This window comes from Monodelphis domestica, chromosome 3 (genome assembly GCF_027887165.1).
Source record: "Monodelphis domestica isolate mMonDom1 chromosome 3, mMonDom1.pri, whole genome shotgun sequence".
In the NCBI taxonomy this organism is placed as follows: Eukaryota; Metazoa; Chordata; class Mammalia; order Didelphimorphia; family Didelphidae; genus Monodelphis; species Monodelphis domestica.
Genome location: NC_077229.1, coordinates 16,871,786 through 16,889,584, shown reverse-complemented (window position 1 = coordinate 16,889,584; position 17,799 = coordinate 16,871,786). Strand labels below are relative to the sequence as shown.

Here is a 17,799-nt window from a genome sequence, read left to right as displayed (position 1 = left end):
AAACAAACCCAAACAATCATGTCCCCAACCATCCACCAGAGGAACACAGAGTGGATGAAGAAGGCAGGCTTCCCAGATTTGGAGGGTCACTTGGGCAGTCCATTAAGTTACTCTCCAAGGATTCCTACTTGGCCAAATATTGAGAAGGGACAGGAGGTGGGCCCAGAATTGAGCCGTGGGAAGCTATTGGATTCCTTTGTCTTTGGAGGATTGCATGGCACTTCTGGTGGACCCCAGCTGAGCCTTAGATGACACAGACTTTGACCCTTTCACCGCCTTTAGGGGTTGAAATCAGAACCATTGAAAGAGTGGAGCGTGAGCCTGCTAATGATGGGGGCTACGGGTGGAACTCTCTTGAGGAAAAGTGGAGGACATTTTCAGTTCAAGAGATATTTTCTGAAGAGAAGGGTAGCAGGTGCTAGAATATAGAATAAGCTTACGTGGTAAAAGCCCAGAATCAGAGCAGCGAGCAGACTCAGAGGCTAGAGAACCAGGCCTAGAGACAGGAGGTCCTGGGTCTTCTTCTGGCTTCTTATCTGTGACCCTGGGCAAGCCACTAAGCCCCAGTTGCCTGGCCCTTACAGCTCTTCTGCCTTGGAACTAATACTTAATATTGCTTCTAAGACAGAAGATTAGGGCCATTAAAAACCTGCGACATGGGGTTGCTCAGTGGATTGAGAGCCAGGCCTAGAGACAGGATGTCCTGGGTTCAAATCTGGCCTCAGACACTTCCAAGCTTTGTGACCCTGGGCAAGTCACTTGACCCCCATTGCCTACCCCTTACCACTCTTCTGCCTTGGAGCCAGTACATAGTATTGTATAATACATAGTAAAAAAAACAAAACAATAACAAAAAACCTGTGACAGAACTGTGTCACAGAAGGCCACGTTGGGGCAGATAGAGAGGGGTCAGTGGTGTATTAAGATCTAGACTGTCTCAACTCTGACACAGATTGTCTGTGGGGCCCTGGCTAGGCACCATCTTCTCTGAGCAAGTTTCCTGATCAGTAAAAATAGGGGAGAATTCTGTTTGTGCCAGGGAGCCGTAGAATATTATCAGGAAAATACTTTACAGTGAATGAGTGCTGAAGCATTTCCTGGCTTCCAAGCACTACACTGAGGGCTGGGGATTGCGATCCTACCAAACAAGATGGCCCTCGCTTGTTCCAGGAGGAAGACGACAACCCATAAAGGGCTTCTGGAAGGGCTGCGGAGGGCATTTAGACCCTGGCCAGGAAGTGGGATGGCAGCCTGGTTCTGAGCCAGACAGGTAACTGAGCTATTGGTGAAAGGGGATGAGGGGGATGGCCGAGGTAGATCGCCCATGAGGCCCTGGGCTAACCGCTTCCCTTCCTGAGACCTCAGGTTCCTCAGCTCTAACATGGGGGAGTTGGGTCCGTCATCTCTAATGACCGACCCTACACTCAACCCCACCAGTCAGAGAACTCCAGAAATGGGAGCTCTGGTGTAAGCTGAGCCTTGATGCACAAATAGAATTCCAACTGAAGGAGGAGATGGACCTTCTGTCCCGTGCCTGTGCAGGTTGGATGAAAGCCTGGAGCATTGGGCACATAAAGGATGTAGGAAAGAAGGCAGGAAACACACTTATTAAGTGCCTATTAGATGCCAGGCACTATGCAAGTATCTCAGTTTATCCTCACAGCCACCCCTTGAGGTCCATCCAGTGGCCTCTCTGAGGACCCAGGGTTGCCTGTCCAAGGATGATGTCACGGTCAGATAAATGAGGTGAGATACACCGTGCATTCAGCCCATGTATGCAGGCATCACACAGTGCTCTGCCATAGTACTATGGTACGTTTGTTTATTATATAGGTTTTTTGGTGTACACACACGATCAATTCTCTAATATGTGACATTCTACAATTTGATTGGATATTATCAAATCACCTAAACAACACTCGTGATGATGTGACTGCAACAAAGAATTCTGTGATCATTTACAAGGTTTCTACAACACTCTGTGATAGACATGATTAATGTGAACAAAGCCACGTGTAGGTTAGCATCCCTTGACCTGCTGGGAGGATCATTGTGCTTTTGGTCAGCTTTCACTATCCATCATAGCGACGGATATCCATCATGGGAGATGAACAACAAAACATCTTCGTATCTAGGGGTGAGGACTTTAGGCAGAGCAATTTTGGGATTTTCCTCAATTTACAAGTTCTGTTTTTCTTGTGTTACTTTGAAGTGCCCAGCGATGCTGCTTGGCTTCTGTTCCAACAAATTCATTGGAGTGTGGTAACTGTAGGAGAAGATTCATTATGGCACTCAAGCTTTTGGCTGGTGTTTATTGTAGGGCCTTGAAGCGTGTCTTGTGCTTGAGAAAGGAGGGGTCATGGGCAGTAATCTTTGGGCTTTTATTCTGTACTTGCAATCTTTTGGGGGTAATAACCTAGGGGGCTTAAAGTAGGGTATCTATTTCTTGATCCTATAAGTATTTGCTTTCCTGTTATTTCTCCTGTATTGGGGAGAGAATAATCATCATAACAAGTCCACTAATGGGGAAAATTTGGGGAAAGAAATCACAGAGGGGGATCAGCAGGGGGCCCCCATTCTGGGGTCTACTTTGCTGACCTTCCTCAGACCATGACCTTGTCAAACGGTTGGGGTATGATGGCCTCTGGCAACCACCCTTGTTGGTCAGTACTATTATGATCTCCATTTTACAGATGAGGAAACTGAGGCTGGGAGACTTGTTGGAAGGCCCTGACTTACTCAGAGCCCCATTGTCTGAAAGTATCTGAAGCTGGCTTTGAACACAGGATTTTCTAACTCCAGGTCTGGTGCTCTGTGATGCCCTTTAGCTATTCAATTGGACTTGGAAGGTAGGAACAGTCTAAAAGACCTTGAATGCCACATCAAAACCTTTGGATTTGTCAGTAGACAATTTGTTGTTGTTTGTTCAGTTCTGACTCTTCATGACCCCATTTGGAGTTTTCTTGGCAAAGTCACTGGAGTGCTTTACTATTTCCTTCTCCAGCTCATTTTATAGGCGAAGAAACTGAGGCCAACAGGGCTAAATTACTTGCCCAGGGTCACATAGCTTGTGAGATCTGAACTCTTAGAACTCTAGAGGCTTAGCACCCTATCCACTGCACCACCTGGCTGCCCCTTGGGCACTGGGGGAGTCTGGAAGTGGAGGGTGACCTCAGATCCCTCCAGTGGGACAGTTGATCTGTGAACATGGTGCAGGATGGATCAAATGGGGAGATAATTGGAGGTATGAAGCCCTGTGAGGAGCCTGACAGACGGGTCTTGTCCCAGCCTTTGGCCACTGTTTGGGAGGGAGAAGGTGAGAGAAGGAAGTGCAAGATGGCGCTGCTGCTTCACACAAGGCCTCCAGAAGGGAGATCCAGAGCGAAGGGCCTTCCAAGGGTGGAGGACCCCGGCACTCCCTTCATTGGTGAATCGACTCACTATGAGCCTGGAAAGAACTAGGACGGCGGTTCTCAGCCTCTCAATTTGTAGCAATGAGAATACGTAATGCATAGCAGGTATTTGCGTTCCAAATCACAACTGTAGCAAAATGACAGCCACCAAAATAATGGTTTGGTTTGGAGTCACTGCAACCTGAGGAACTGTATTGCGGAGTCACGGCATTAGAAAGGTGAACCACTGCCCTAGGGAATCCCTGAGAAAACACACCGTGGGGAAAGGCACCCCCACCACGTGCAGGTGGAGAGCTGCCTGGAAGGCCCACATACATGTGGAGAGGAGAGGTTGAGGCCCTCGTGCCTGGGGGTACGAGCTCCAGCTCGGGGGAGACGAGGGCACCCAAGGACAACGGGATGTTCCCGAAGGATGAAGGAGGACCAGCAGGACAGAGGAAAAAGCAGGCTGCGAGGAAGCCTCAGGAAAGACTGTCACACTGAGGAACCGTTGAAGAGGCTGAGCCGCACAGCCACAGGCTGCAGAGGGTCAAGGAGGAGGAGGCCTGGGCACGGGCCCCTGGGTTTGCACTTCAGGAGGAAGCCCTTCTCCAGGAGTTGAGCCCCATCAGGCAGGAGAGATGGGGCTGGACAGAGCGAGGGGGGTGAAATCATCCTGCGGCTCCTTCCAGCTCTGCCTCAGAGCTCTGGGGAGCCCGTGATGGGCCTTGTGGGCAGCCAATTGGGCCCAAGAGCTGGAAGGAGAGGCCCAGGGAAGTTTCCAAACCAGCATTCTTCCTGCGCTATTTCCTTCCTTTCACCCGTCACAACCAAGCCTTCTGGGGCCATTCCCAGCAGCCCGTGCTGGCTGGACAGGATGGTGCAATGGTTGGTGCTTTGCACCTGGCTCTTCCGTTGTCTCTCATCAGTTTTCTTTTTTATGTCATCATGCAAGTCTGGATCTCCAGGAGGCGGGAAATTCTCCCCAAGTCAAAAGCCAAATTACTCGTGTACCCCTTAATGTTTTTAAAAAGTAATTTGAGGGGGCTACTGAGTGGCTCAGTGGACGGAGAGCCAGGCCTAGAGACAGGAGGTCCTGGGTTCAAATCTGACCTCAGACACTTCCTAGCTGGGTGACCCTGGGCAAGTGCCTAGCCCTTGCTGCTCTTCTGCTTTGGAACCAATACACAGTGTTGATCTTAAGATGGAAAGGAAGGGTTAAAGATTAAAAAAAAAAATTGCTAGGGAGGCAGTCACAAGCTTTGGGGAGTGTGGCTGGGGCACACACAGTCAGCTGAGGGCAGCCCAGAGCTGGGCAGGGAGGCTCCTCACCATGGCCCTAGAACTCAGGAAGACTCGGTCAGTCCTAGAGGGTCATGATCTCGGCCCCACACCGGAGGGATTGCCCGCTCTTCTCTAGAAGTTGGGCCGGAGTCTGTTGGTGTCCAAGCTCCAGAAGTGGCAGCCGGACTCTGTGGGCGTGATAGCCTGAACTCCCTTTGGCCACTGGGGACTGAGCGCTTCTCGTGCCCAAGGCCCCCAGCCAGGGTCAGAGATGCCAAGGCAGTGGCCTGGACTCCAGTCATTCCCCATCCACTAGAGGACCCAGGAGACAGAGTGGGAAGAACAATGAATGTGGAACCAGAGCCCTGAGTTCAAATCCTGATCCCACCACTACCACAGACAGGCCACTTCTCATCTCCAGGGTTCCTTCTATTCATTGGTAAAAGTGTGATCTTGAGATGAAAGGCAGACAGAGGGAGGAAGGGAGAACATGAGCTGGGAGACGGCTCGAAGGCCACCACATCCAGCCACCTCATCTCCCCTCGGACAAAGTGAGGAGTGAGTGGCCAGGCTGAGATGCAAAGCCAGGGGTTCTGACCCCAGGGCTCTGTCTAGGGGCCTCGTCCAACTCCGAAGCCAGGACTCCTATGGCAGGTCCATAGGTGTGGGCAGTGGGGCCTGGGAAGGGGGGCCCAGATCCGTCTGTGCCCTTGTCCCTGGAAGGCCAGCCTACCCTGTCCCTGAGAGCAGGCGAGGATCTTTTCAGAGCAGGAAGCTGAGGCCCCCAGCGAGGCTGGAGGTTCCAGAGTCCTGGGAAAGCAGAAGTGCCTCAGAGACCTCTCCATCACCCGCCCTCGACCAGGAGCTTGTTCAGATTCCGGAAGCAGTCCGTTGGCAGAGCTGTGACGCAGAAATACCCCGCGATCCCTCCCCTGTGCCAGCCTACCCTGACCAGAGGTCTGTCTGGCCCCAGCCTGTGGGAGCCAAGCAGCCCTTTGGGTCTCTCCAAAGCACATTCCTGTTTCCTTGGGGAGGGAGTTGGAGGCTGGGGCTGAGAGACCTGGAACCTCAGCCCAGGCATCCCTCTCTGGCCTTTGGTCAGCCCACTTTTAGGGGGTCAGAGAGACCCGAGTTCTAGGCCGGGTTCTGGCACTGGCCTACGGCTGTGGGGCAGGAAAAGGCTTCCAAAATCCACTCTCCATTTCTGAATCCGAGGGCCGGTTATTGTGAGGCTCAAGCCAGCGGCCCGAGAAAGGCCTGTAGAAGACGGTGAGCACTGCCTGGTTCTTGGCCGCACAGCATGTGAGAGCAGGCATGTGGCTGCAGATTGGCTTGCTTCTCCCGCGAGCTTCTGGAAAAGCCTAAATCACGGGGGAGTGGGCACTCTCCAGACCAATGCATGGACCAAGCCCGGGGCTGCAGCCGCCGCCACAGAGAGCTTGGGCTTCTCTCTTTCCTTTTAAGCCCTTCCCTTCTGTCCTAGAACTGATACTAAATAGGGTCCCAAGGCAGAAAAGTTGTAAGGGGTAAGCAGTGGGGATTGAGTGACTCATCCAGGGTCACATAGCCAGGCGGCGTCTGAGGCCAGACTTGAACCCAGGACCTCCCTGTGCCACCCGGCTGCCCTGAGACCTTGGGTTTCAAGGGTCACCTCGAGGCTCGCAGATGGACTTGGAGCTTGGAGAGACTTCACAGGCCTTTGGTCCTTCTTTCACAAAGGAAAAGGCTGAGGCCCAGAGAGGGGAAGCCAGGTACCCCGGGCACAGAGGGCCTCCCCGCTGGGCAGCAGCCTCTGTGCCTCAGAGCTTGCCTCTTCCCAAATAGCTGTGGTGTGCGGTGCTCTGCTCCGGCGCCCCGGCGCGTCTTTCAGGTCTCAGCCTCCATCCCCCATGATAATGGTGCCCTGCCCGACCCCCATGCCCTGGACGGCCCAGAGGGGGCCAGAGCCTTCCTGGGTCTGCCCTGGGCAACAGCGTGCAGAGGCTTCTTGCCAGCAGGAGGGGCGAGTACTGCGCCCCTGGGGCACAGGCGCCGAGACGGGGTCTGTCCAAGGCCCCCACGCCGGTGCTCACTGCCTCGTCCTCGTCTCCCTCGGAGCCACCCCACACCTGTGGCACCCCTCAGGGGCCCCCAGCTGCCTGGGCAGGTGAGGGGCACCGACCGTGGATGACCGACACGCTGGCTGCTCTTCAGCAGGAGGGACAGAGCGAGCCAGCAGGCCTCCTGTTCTTCCTGCAGCCCCTTGACCAGCTGGCCATTGCCTAGCGGAGGATTCCAAAAGGATGCTGGGAAGGCCCAGAACGCCGTACACGTGATTCCTGGAGAGGGAGCAGTCCGGTCCGGTCCATGGAGGTGGTGTTCCTCCCAGCCCGGAAGTGGCATCACCCCTTGGGCAGTGCACAGGGCAGCTGGGGGAGCACTGACCCCAAGCTAAGAAGATTGGGGTTCAGATGGGCAGTGGCTTCAGCTGTTTATTACTGTACTCCTGGGCCACTGGAAGCTGCACTCAGTGTGGAGTCCCGAGACCTGGGTTCAGATCTCGGCTAAACTTCCCACGCCCATGTGTCTCGGGGCAGTCACTTCCCCATCGGCCCGTGTCCTCATCCATCCGTCAGGGCCTCCACGAGCCCCTTCCAGCCTCTAAGCCTCTGCTCCGAAGGCCTATAAACAAATCCACTTGCGGACGGGAGTGACCAGGGGCTGCCTGGACTGTGGTCTGGACTCCGAGCGGGGCAACGACGCCCGCTGGGGCCTGGACTTAGGGGGACCCGTCAGCCCCAGCCCCGGAAGCCCGCTGGCCATTGGTGGGAAGAGGGGGAGGGATGTCTACTAGCGGAACGCCCTTTTTTACACCCAATTTACCCAGGACAGCCCAGACTCTCCTATAAACCTTCTTGGAACCCTTTGAGCGACCATCAAGGCTCTCCTGGGACAGTGGCGGTGGCAGCGATAACGAGCGTTTCTGTAGTGCTTCAGAGTTTGAAGCACTTTACAAACAGCTCATCTGACCCTCCACCCAAGAAGGAGGCGCCCTTGTTACTCCCATTTATCGCAGAGGAAACGGAGGCAGGCAGAAGCTCCTGACTTGTCCAGGGCCATGTAGCTAATTCGTATGAGGCTAGATTTGAACTCGGCCCTTCCTGAGTAAAGGCCCAGCCCGCGGGCGCCCGAGTGGTTAAGCGGGGACCCTGCGTGTGCAGACCTCTCTGTGCTGGCCGTTCTGTCCCTCCGTCGCTTGTCGTGGTCCCACCGGTTCCCCAGACAGCCGTCCGTCCGTCCATCCTCCCCGCCCCCCCTTTGGGGAAGGGCCTGGCAGCTGTTTGCTGAATGCCCAGAGGAGTCGGTGAGCGGCCGGTACCCGGGACTCCTGGGATGGAGAGTTCCCTTCGCCCTGCCGGGGTTCTCAAGGCCGAAAACCCTCGTCCTTCCTGCTGTCAGGCCGCAGCCAGCAGCTCCGGAGCCGGCCACTGGATGGCCTCTCGTCCTCGGTACAGATCTGGAGCTTGGGCTGGGCCATGCCAGGAAGTTGGGGGGCCTCTGTGGGAGGAGGGGCCGGCCTGGCCGCTGGCGGCTTGTCTGGGTCGGGGCCTCCCGTCGGCTCTGCCCTTCCTTGGGCGGTCCGGGCAGCCTCCGCTCTTGGTGAGGGTTTGGTGCCTAAGGAGGGGCTCATCCCCCGGGACGGGCTCCCTCTGTCCCCGCTGCTCTGGGTGCGAGGTGGTGCTGGGCCAGAGCGGGGCAGCCCTGAGCGGCGCTTCCCAAGGGAGGTTCAGGCCCGCCTTTCCCCTCGTCCCCACAGAGGCCACCCCGGGCAGGCTGGGTCCCGGAGACGTTCCCGAAGGGTGCCGGAACGGGCAATCCTGCTGGAGCCTCGGCCCTGCTTGCCCCCGTTTTGCAGAGAAGGAAAGCGAGGCTCAGGGAGCCGGAGTCGCCCAGGCCGGGCGGCCCAGCTGCGTCCCTCCCCCACCTCAGGCGAGAGCCTCCGAGGCATCCCCCAGCTGGCTCTGCCTCAGGGACCCGCCAGCCTGTGGCTTCAGACTGGAACCCAGGACCTCCCCCTCCACTGAGCCCCGAGGAATGGCTTCCAGGGTCCTGGGCCTGAGAGGGGGGCGGCCGAGGGGGAGGGGAGGCCCGGCCAGTGGGGGCGCTCTCGTGTTAGAGACCACGACTAGACTAGAGCAGCCGCGGACAAAGCCCAAGAAAGCGAGGATGGAGCCCTGAACGTCAGCCCGGGGGGCTCTGGGGGCTCTGGACGCTCCCGGAGCTCCCCATGTCCCCGGGACCCTCCTCTGTTCCTTGGGGTTTGGGGGGGTGGCTAGAGCCCGGTCTGCAAGCCCAGCATCTCCCCACGGGGTCTCTCCAGGGTCCCTCGCTCTCGAGAGGGCTGAGTCCCCCCACGGAGGGCCCCGCTTCTCGGGCAGCCTTTCCTCATGGGGAGCCCGGCTCAGCAGGGCGTCCCGGGGCCCCCTCACGTGGGGCGCCCCGGGGCCCCCTCAGTCTTGTCCATGGCGGGAGGTGCCTGACGAGGGGCCCCTGCTCACGGCCTTCTCTTTTCTCTGTCTCTGCTTCTTCCCACAGACGGGTCTGACTCTCGTGGAAGCGGCTGGGTGCTCGGGTGGGCGCTCGCCACGCCGGCAGCCTCGAAGTCGCTCGCCTTTTCCCGGGAGCCCCGCAGACGCGCCCTCGTGCCGAAGCTCCGCCCGCGTGACCCTTCCGCCCCCCCAGCACCGCACTAACGCGCCGGCCTTTCTCCCTGCCCTCTGCTAACCGCCGCTCGTGCCCCTCTTCCCGGGAGAGCCCAGAGTCCGTCCTTCGCAGCCCAAGTCCCGGGAGGCCCCTCGCTGCCTCGGCGCTCCGCCCGCCACAACTTCCCGCCACTTCGGATAGAGTGCGTGGGCGGGCGTCAGCAGAGAAGCGCTTCCGGGAGGCCGAGCAGAACTTCCTGCCGCCGGGCCCTGCGCCTCGGCCCGCTGACCCACCCGCAGGAGAAGGGACGCCGCTGCTGCTCCTGGGAGACGCCGGGCTGCGCTTCTGCTCCTCCTCCTCCGACAAGAAGCGAACCTTCTTAGGAGTCAATCCTGTGCCTTAGACCGCGGCTTCTTCCTGCCTCTCTCCTCCGAGTTCTGGAAACTCGGGCAGGGCCAGACCGGCTGCGGGCGGAGGGGGGTCAGTCTGTAACCAGGAGGACCCCCGAGAAGCCAGACTAGCCCTGGAGCCCCTCAAGGAGTGGGGGTGCCGGGGGGAGTTCACTGGCTTCCCGAGACAACATGTGGTCCAGTCAGGCTCCCGCAGAGAGCACCAGCTCCGGGCCAGCCCAGGACGGACTCGCCGGTCTCGCTTCCTTCTTCAGCCTCTGGTGAATTCTTCCAGCAGTGGCCCGCGGTCCGTGGCTGCCACGGGAATGCCGTGCGCGTCATCTCACCTTCTGGGTTTTATGACTGTCTGTAATCCATGTAACCTTATTAAAAAGTATCCGCTTCCCCCACTTCAGTCTCTGTCTGCTTCCTGCCCCTGCCCCGCTGGCCCAGGCTACGAGGGGGGCAGCCGGGATGGGGAGGAGTTCTGTGGCCCAAGAAGGCAAAGGCAGACTTAGGAGACGGTTAGGATCTCCTGAGCAACATGCTATGGAAGACCTAAAAATCCGACAAGCCACAAACTGCTCCTCAGTGAGCTTACCATCCACTAGGGAGCCACAGGGCAGCGAGACAGTAGAAACCAGGCAGGAAAAGGCTTTGTCTTGGAGGGAAAAGGAACAGCTAAAAGCCAGGGAATCCACGGAGGGTTTATACCAGCCTTTGTCTGGGCAAGACCCTGGAGGAACAAACCGTCTGTAACAGAAGCTGCCTACAAAATAGGAAAAACCCAACAGAAGTGGAGAAAGAGGCCAGATTTAAGGGCCCTTAAGGGGCACCAGAATGCACAAAGCACCATGCCTGAGTCAGGAAGACCTATCTTCCTGAGTTCAAATCTGACCTCAGAGGTGTGCAGGTGGAAAATTTGCCACACCTGAGCTACATTCCCAGCATCCTCATTTTACATAAAGAGGCTCTGGAATGTGGCTCAGGTGTGGCAAATTTTCCACCTGCACATCATTCCCCCCTATGATCCTTTGGGAGACCAGTCTCCCCATTGGATCAATTTAAACATATTTAACTAAGGTACATACAATTTTACACAGAGGCTTACTAGCTATGAGACTTTGGGCAAGACACTTCATCCTGTTTGCTTCAATTTCCTCATCTGTGAAATGAGCTGGAGAAGGAAATGACAACCTAGCTGGGTGGCCTTGTGTAGGTCACTTCACCCTGTTTGCCTCAGTTTCCTTATATGTCAAATGAGCTGGAGAAGGAATTGGCAAACCCCTTCCCTCTTTAAAGGCACAATGCTACCAGAGCTGTCGTCAAGCCAGCCTTACCATGCATGGTCCAGGGGACCTTCCACCCTGGGCACCCTGCCCCTCTCTCTCACTTGATTTCTAGGCCAGGGCATCTAGGACCAGCTTACCCATCCACAGAAGAAATGATGCCATTTGGGGGATCTTGTCTGCTTAAACTGGATTGTAGCTCTGCCAGAGAAACCCAATAAGAAGAGTCAGACATGACTCAAGTACAATAGATTGAAAAGCAGAAGATAGGGTTTGAGCTGAATCCCGAAGAAAGGCAGGGAAGCTAAGAGGCAGAGAGACATGAGGGCCCAGAGCACTGTGGGAAAGGGCAGGGGAGGAAGATGGAGGTCAGCTGGTGCAAAGACCCAGAGAAGAGATGGAGTACCATGTAAAAAGGACAGCAAGTGGGCCAGAGTCACTGCATCAAAGTGCATGGAGGAATGAGATGTAGGAAGACTGGAAAGGTAGGGAAGGGCCAGCTTATAAAGGGCTTCAAATGCCAGAAAAGTTTGTTCTTGACCTCAAGGTAATAGGGAGCCACTGATGCTCATTGAGTAGGGGCATGACATGGTCAGACTCAGTTTTAGAAAAAGTCAATCTGGCAGCTGAAAGAAGGATGGATTGAAATGGAGAGACTATAGGACAGAGACACGAGTCAGAGAGCAATTACTGGACGGGAATAGAGACAATAAGAGAGAAAGCTTTAGGAGGAAAGCTAATGAGTTTTGTTTTAGATTGAGATGTCCATGAGGTAGTTGGTGGGACAGGACTAGACTAGGGCTCAGGAGAGCTGAGAGTGGGTATCTAAGGCCTGGGAATCATCTGCACAGAGATGGTCATTGAGGCCATAGGAATGGAGGAATTTACCAAGGGAAAGAGCTCCCAAGAAGGCCAAGAACAGAGCCTTGAAGGACACTCATGGTGAACGAACATCACATGGGTGAAGAAATGGCCAAAGATTTGGAGTGTTTGGCCTGAGAGGAGGAGAACCAGGACTTAGAAGACAGAGATAACCCAGGAGGGTGATCGCCAGTGTCTAAGGCTACAGAGAAGTCAAGAAGAATGATGACCAAGAAAAGGCCCTGAAGAACTGCAGTTAGAAGATCATTGTTAACTTCGGGGAGCAATATCAGTGGAACGATGAGGTCAGAGACTAGAGCACATTGGGGTTGGAGTGAGAAGAGAAGTAATGATGGCCCTGGCCGGACGGCCTTCTCAAGGAGTTTGGACACAAAAGAGAAGACCATAGCCAGCAGGAGAAGAGGATTTGGGCTCACCTTTGTAGGCAGCTGGGTGGGATCTGATAGAGGGGGAAAGCCAAGATAAGAGAGAATGGGCACAATTTGCTGGGGACAGTGGGAGGGAGAGAGTGAAGGAGGATTGATTGGAGGAAGACAGCTTGATGATGCAAGTTTGGACAACTGGGGGCTCTTAGCTAATGGCCTGATTTGGTTTTCCTTTGGTGAATTAGAAGGTGGGAGCTCAGAGGTGGGGAAGGATATGACAGGAGGGTTAAGGAGAGATTGAAAGGTTGGGCATAGCTGCAGTGGAGAGTAGGCTGCTCAACTGACTAGGGAAGCCTAGGCTGCCTTGCTGCAGTGAGGACCCAATTGAGATTAAGTAACATGAATTAGCAGGGAACTTCGGCAGCTCAGACTTGAGATTTGTCCAGTCGGTTCAGCAGCATAAGAATGGTGGATGTTATTCAGGGTTGGTTGGGGCTTGGCAAAATGTGATGGGCAGAAGAACAAGGGGGCAAGGGGATGCCATAAGGGTAAACTGGTTCAACATGGGGGCAAGATAGGGAGCCCTTCTTGTGTTCCGGGTCCTCTTCTGGCTTCCATTAACGTCTCTATGCAACATATCTGGGCTCATCCCTCCTCATCTGATGCCACGTGGTGTCTCAGACAAATGGCGTCCAAGCAGAATGTGCCATCTCACGTGAACAGCCTCCCCTGCAATCCTCCTCCTTTGCCTCTTGTTATTGTGGCACCAAGATTTGAACCCACACCTCGTCCTCGACTCCTTCCTCTCTCACCCTCCAAATGCAATCAGTTGCTGTCTTGTCCACTTTCCCTTCACATCTCTCCCATCCAGCCCCTTCCCTCCATGGAGTTCAGGTCCTCTCACCGGAGCCCTCATTGACTTCCCTGCCCACCTGGTGCACTGACACCCCTAAAGACCAGAGCGTCTGGGGTTCCTCATTGCCTCCCAAACTAGACCCAAACGCCTCCGATTGCCCTTCACAAGCTGTCTATAGGCTTGCTCTGCACACCTGTCACGTGATTGTCCTGTGCCCATTCTCTAAACTGACCTCTCTGTCCACTCCCCGGCCTGGAACGTCCTCCTTCCTCGCCTCCACCTCTTGGAAGCCCAGCTCCCTTCGAGGCTCAGGCCATGGGGTCCTCGATTCAGCCTGGGTACAAGCCCAGCTCACCTGAGGGGTTTCCACACAGTCACAGAGTAAGAGACAGAGAGACAGACAGAAAGACAGAGAGACAGAGAGAGAAGAGACAGAGACAGAGACAAAGAGGCAGAGAGATGGAGAGACAGAGAGAGAGAGAGAAAGTGAGAGAGACAGAGAAGGAGCCAGAGAGACAAAGAGACTGAGAGATAAAGACAGAGGCAGAGAGATGGAGAGAGACACACACAAACAGAGAGAAAGAGATACAGAGAGAGAGACAAAGGGGCAGAGAGAGACAGAGGGAGAGAAAGATAGAGGCAGAGAAACAGAGAAGGACAGAGACAGGGACAGAGAGAGAAAGACATACACAGACAGGGCACAGAGGGAGGAGAGAAAGAGGGAGAGAGAGAGAGAGAGAGAGAGAGAGAGAGAGAGAGAGAGAGAGAGAGAGAGAGAGAGAGAGAGAGAGGGAGGGAGAGAGAGAGAGAGAGAGAGAGAGAGAGAGAGAGAGAGAGAGAGAGAGAGAGAGAGAGAGAGAGAGAGAGAGAGAGAGAGAGAGAGGGAAAGAGGGAGAGAGGTAGGATTTGAATGCAGGTCTTCGGCCGCCCTCCTCCTCCCCTGCACCCCAGCTGCTGCTGCTCCTCTTTCCTGGTCCCCCAGCTGCTAGTGCCTTCCCTCTGAGGTCATTTCGTAACCACTCTGCATTAGCCTGGGTGTAGCCGCTGTTACATGGAGTGTTGTCCCCCTTCCCGCCTTGGCTGGGCCTTTCCTCGGTTTCCTCCCCCGGTTCCTAGCACAGTGCCCGGCACGCGGTCGACGTGTGGCAGCGGCTTGCCTTCTCCTCTCTCCCCTCCTCTCCCTCTCCCAGAGCGCTGTCCCCTGTAGCAAAGGCTACTTAAATACTTCCTGGCTGACTCATTTTCCTAGAACTGACACACACTTTTCTGGGAATCGCAGCTTTTTCCGTGTTTCTGGACAGGAGGGACTTCACGGCTCCGGCCAGCAGGCTCTGCAAAGGGGATGGCCGCCGCCGGCCGGGCCCTCCTGGTTCGCACAGAGTGGCCCCTGGGCCTGGGGCTGGTTGGGCGCGGCAGGGGCAGCAGGGCCGGCTCCACCTCTGCCAGGGAAGGAGAATGTTCATTCGGCCCCCCGATCCCCTTGCCCAGAAGGGCCCTCCACGCAGAGCCTGAGCCCCCAGCAGCGGTGCCCAGCAGGTCAGTGCTGTAGCCATGACTCACCCCAGAGTAGCATGAAACGGCAAGTGTGGTTTTGGTGCACAGCGACGCAAAAATGACACAACGCCTGGTCTAACGGGTGCTTTTCCTACCGAAACCACAGCCAGGACACAAGGCTGCCTGGCCCAGAGAAGAGAAGGCTCAGGAGCCATGCCAGATGGAAGAAGAGAAGCTGCAGAGAGTCAGACTTCTGCTTTAGAGAAGGAAAAAGCGGCGCTCAGAGATGTCCACTGTGGAATCGCCTTTCCTGGGAGGGAATGAGCTCCCCGTCAGCAGAGCTCCTCAGGCACAGGCTTGACACCAGCACATGGGATATCACGGGGGCCTCCCTCCAGCTAGAGAGAGCCGCTGTCTGTGCCACGGCTTCTGTATTCCCGCAGCTCCCCGGCTACAGGGTTCCAGGAGGAAAAGCGCCCGTTTCTTGCTAGTCTTTGGTGTCAGGAAGAAGCTCCCACACAGTGTTGCCTCCGTGAAAGAGAAGCAGCAAAGCCAACGTGGGCAGAGCTTGAGCCGATGCCCCCAGAGCCCGGCGTTCCCAGGGTGGTCCATGCAGGCGGTATGCGGACGTCGTACCAGATGTGGAGCCTACAGGAAAGCCTGTGCTCACTGATGGTCCTGGAGGAGGATTGACTGATTTATGTGTTTCACCCCGTCACCTTCCATCCTAGAATCCTGACAGTGTAGGGCCACGCAGGAGGGCTCAAGTGACTTGCCCAGGGTCACACCGCTGGGAAGTGTCTGAAACCAGATTCGAACCCAGCATCTCCCGTCTCTAGGGCTGGCTTTCTATCCAGTGAGTCATCTGGCTGCTCCCTTGGAGTGTGTTTCATGCAAGATCCACATCAGTCAAGCTAGCAGGAAACATTTATTTTTAAAAACCCTCACCTGGCGTCTTGCAGTCAGTCCTGCGTCTTGGCTCCAAGGCAGAAGAGCAGTGAGGGCTAGGCAATGGGGGTCAAGTGACTTGCTCAGGGTCACACAGCTGGGAAGCGGACTCCACAAGGAGCCCACTATATGGCGGGGCAGCGAGGTGTCGCAGCGGTTAGAATACCAGGCCTGGAGTCAGGAAAACCCGAGTTCAAGTGTGGCCCCAGACACTTAATAGCTGTGCTGCCCTGGACCAGTCACTTCACTCTGTTTGCCTCCGTTTCCTCCTCTATAAAATGAGCTGGAGAAGGAGATGGTCAGCCACTCCAGCTCTCTGCCAAGAAAACTCCAAATGGGCTCAGGAAGGCTGGACAACAGCTGAATAAGAACATACACCAATCAGGCACTGTGCCAAGCTCTGGGGCTGCAGAAGGGGGCAAAAGACAGTCCCTGGCATGGAGGAAATGGTTAGAAGAGGAGCCCTTGGCTGGGTCTCCCACCCGCTCCCATTGCACCGGGGACTCCCCCTACTGTGTGCTGGGTGCTGGGCCAGACTCAAACACACACACATACCCACACACTCCCACCACTCTCCCAGCAGCATAGCTATGCCATTGGGTGGCAGATGTTGGGATGGGGACGTTTCCCAATGGCAGGGTCCCAGGGAGTCCAAAGGACATGGCATGAATGCTCGGCAGGTGACAGATGAAGAAACTGAGGCCAACAGGTTAAGTGACTCATCCAGGGTCACCCAGCTAGGAACGTCTGAGGCCAGATTGGAACCCAGGACCTCCTGGCTCTCTACCCACTGGGCCACCCAGCTGCCCCCTACCTGTATTCACTGTAATCAATCAAATTTGAATGCAGAATTCATCCAAATGAATCCATGTAGCAGAAGGGTCAGACTAGATCAATGTTGCTCGGATTCTCTGCCTGGAATGCGACTGCGTGTTCTCCTTCCGAAGGATGGCTGGACTGGCAGGGGACAGCAGCCACCCGTGCCATCAAAGACTTTCCCCACCAGTCAACCCAGAGGCTCTCATCCATTGAGTGTGCGCCATGTTTTGGAGACCCAAAGGGGAAAAGGCCTGGCCTCCACGGGACAGAGGGCACGGGTTCGGGGTGACGAGGACCGAGGGGGGCCCGTCTAGGAAAGCTTGAGGGGGAGCCGCCTCCTGAAGGATCCTGGCCCGAGTTGGCCCTCAAGGGAGACAGAGATTTCACCAGAAAATGTGGCAGCCAGCCAGAAGGCTAAGGACACAGTCCAGGCACCCCAGGGCTGGGCAGGGGGCGCATTCAAAAGATGCCACAAAGCTAAGGTCGCCCAGATGGGTACCAGCCTAGCTATGGGAAGGTGGGAGACAGTGAGGAGGCCAGAGTGACTCCTAGGCTTGGGCCTGAGGGCCTGGGAGGAGGGTTGGGACCTCAATGTTGGGGGCGGATTAGGGGGAAAGATCCGAGTTCTGGTTTAGACATGTTCCTGGACCTCGTTTCTGAGGTCTGAAAGGCAGTTGGAGATGTGAGCTTAGAGGTGAGCAGAGAGGCTGGGGCAGGACAGGCAGGTGGGACGGGCCTCAGCAGAGAAATGGTCATTAAGTCCTTGGGAGGGGACACCTGGGAGAACCAGGCCTAGAGACGGGGGTCCTGGGTTCTAATCTGACCTTAAATAGTTTCTAGCTGGGTGACCCTGGACAAGTCACTTAACCCCCATAGGCCAGCCCTCACTGCTAATACCAATCCTTAGTATTGATTCTGGGATAGAAAAAAAAAAGGGAAGGAAGGAAGGGAAGGGGAGGGGAGGGGAGGAGGGGAGGAATCCTTGGGAGCTGACGACATGACCAGCACAGAGGGATGGAACCCTGTGGGATGAGATCTGGGGCAGATTCAGCAAAGGAGACAGAGAAGGAGCTGTCAGAGAGGGAGGAGGAGAGCCAGGAGAGAGGAAAAAATTCCCTGAAAACCTGGAGGAGAGATCAAGGAGGGAGAGGGAGCCACAGCATGAAAGGCTGCGGGGAGGTCAGGCACGGAAGGGGCCTCTCAGAGATCAGCGGTCACTTGGGAGAGGGCAGCTTCAGGGGAGTCGGGTTGAGGGGTTCACAATTCCATGGGGGGCTGAAGATGGAGCCAGAACTGAGGTTCCATCCAGAAATGGGAGCAGCATTTTCCTTAGCTGCGGTTTTACTATTCCTCGCCTTCTGTCTTAGGATCAGCTCTAAGGCACAAGAGTGGCAAGGG

At 55.8% G+C, this 17,799-nt stretch overlaps 1 protein-coding gene across 4 annotated transcripts in view; it reads left to right on the top strand.

Annotated features, from left to right (window-relative positions):
* The window catches only part of LOC100029569 (septin-2), a 123,264-nt gene extending 113,106 nt beyond the window's left edge, over positions 1-10,158 (top strand). For all 4 annotated transcript variants that reach the window (XM_007490475.3, XM_007490473.3, XM_016432523.2 and 1 more), the window contains one exon: positions 9,252-10,158. The gene's annotated coding sequence lies outside the window, so the exon portion shown is untranslated. The remainder of the gene's footprint in view (positions 1-9,251) is intronic.
* Positions 10,159-17,799: the final 7,641 nt, after the last annotated feature.